Source organism: Phalaenopsis equestris, unplaced genomic scaffold (genome assembly GCF_001263595.1).
Source record: "Phalaenopsis equestris unplaced genomic scaffold, ASM126359v1 Scaffold000834, whole genome shotgun sequence".
NCBI lineage: Eukaryota > Viridiplantae > Streptophyta > Magnoliopsida > Asparagales > Orchidaceae > Phalaenopsis > Phalaenopsis equestris.
Window position 1 is genome coordinate 459,456 of NW_018165274.1, and position 1,903 is coordinate 461,358.

Genomic DNA, 1,903 nt, shown 5'->3' on the forward strand with positions numbered 1-1,903 from the left:
GTTTAATATATATATATATATATATATATTAAACGCCCAAGGGCTAATTTTATTGAAATTGAAAAGATACACAGAAGTTGTATGAGAGGACCCAAAAAAGATGTCCTACTCATATGATACATCCGACACTAGCATCGTAAAAGGATGAAACATATATAAAACACAAAAAAAAAATAAAACTTGCATGAAATAAGCTGCTAGGCACGAGCCAGCTTGGTCTTGCCTCTGCCTCTGGTTCTAGGAGCGAAGACAGCTAATAAATTGTTGAGTGTCGTTCCATTACCCAAAGTTACTAGAGTATCATCCATTAAGTTCCCAAGCTGGAGTGTGCCTTCATTCTTTTTTTTTCTAGATGTGTAAACCTGTCATTCCTCATCTGAGGACTGGCTCATCTGATCGGTGTGGTCAACAAATTGTTGGGCATATATGAGAGAATGAGCCCCCAGCTCCTGACTAGCAGTAACAACATTTTGATTCTGAAGAGATAGTAAGCATGTCTCTTCAACACCTGATGCATCCTGGGGATGTGGAGCTTCAATACTATCCTGCCTCATCCGAGGACTGGCTCATCTGATCGGTGTGGTCAACGGATTGTTGGGCATGTAGGAGAGAATGAGCCCCCAGCTCTTGACTAACAGTAACAACATTATGATTCTGGAGAGATGGTAAGCATGTCTCTTCAACACCTGATGCATCCTGGGGAAAACCATCTGCCAATATATCAGTCGGAAGAACAGAGATAGTATTGTCTCCGGCAGTGGGAGGGGGAGGTGGCATCATGTCAACCGGTGTTTCAATAGTCCGTGGAATGCACTCAAGAGCGGAGGAGGGACATGTATGAGGTGGGGCAAATCCAGAAGTGTTTTTACTTGAAGGTTTTAAATTTGGATGCAACTGATAACATTGAGAAGGAGAATGTCCAAACATACGACAGTGGGTACAATAAAGTGGTATCTATTCAAGTTATGCTTGCTGCCAAAATCCCTGATGTTATGTGTCAATCCATATTTCTCCCGAAAAAGGTAAAGTAATATCCCTTTCTATAAAGATTTTGGCTTCTGAATGTCGAGTTAGATTCACTGTAGGCGTGTCAGTTTTGAGGGGTTTACCGTACACCATCGCTAAAGCGAAGAGAAACTCTTGATCAAAAAGGTGGATCTTCAAACCTGGAAAGCGCAGCCAAACAGGAATGGTAGGAGGTTCAGTACGAGGGTCAAAATCCACCATTCATTTTAAAACCTTCATCACCTAGTTTTCTATTCGAAGAAGTCTTCTCGCAAACAAATGGGTGTAGTCTTCATCATTTGATAATTGAATAAGAATGTAGCGACCATCCAATTTACCGATCTTCCAACCCCCTTTCAGCTTCATTTGTTCAAAGTTCTTTCAAATTAGTCAAGTTTAGGGTTTTCATAAAGAAACTTACCAACTAAGAACAGTCGGCAGGGTGCAATTAGGGTGGAGATTTCTGCCTCAGTGAGAAAGATTGCAGGTTTGTCATCTTTACGGGAAGTTTTTTTGAGAAATCCAGTTTCAGTGCCAACAGAAAAATTGTCGTGGTATCGTTGCAGAAATATATTCGAAAGAGTGGCGGAGACGGGGTTATCACTGGTGAGGGCGGCGGCGTAGGAACGCCCTGATGCCATTTCTACAGCAAGAAACGTTGATCGGCACAAACGCAGAAGCAGAAGCAGCGCCATTGCTGGGCGCGAAGGAACGACGATCGCAGAGGAGACGAGCACGGGCGAGCGAGCGCCAGTGGAGTCGTCGACAACGCAGCGAAGACAACGCAGCAAAGTCGCGTTTTCTCCGCCGCAATCGACGACGCGCACGGACGCGTGAAGGAGCGGAGATCGGGGCAGCAGCGACAATCGAAATGCTAGGGTTCGCTATGGGGCGGAAC

The 1,903-nt window shown here is 44.4% G+C and overlaps 1 protein-coding gene across 1 annotated transcript in view; it reads right to left on the bottom strand.

The window, feature by feature from the left end:
• Nucleotides 1-1,903, bottom strand: part of LOC110031494 (bifunctional aspartokinase/homoserine dehydrogenase 1, chloroplastic-like) — a gene marked incomplete at its 3' end in the record, with an annotated part of 76,955 nt that overhangs the window by 12,311 nt on the left and 62,741 nt on the right.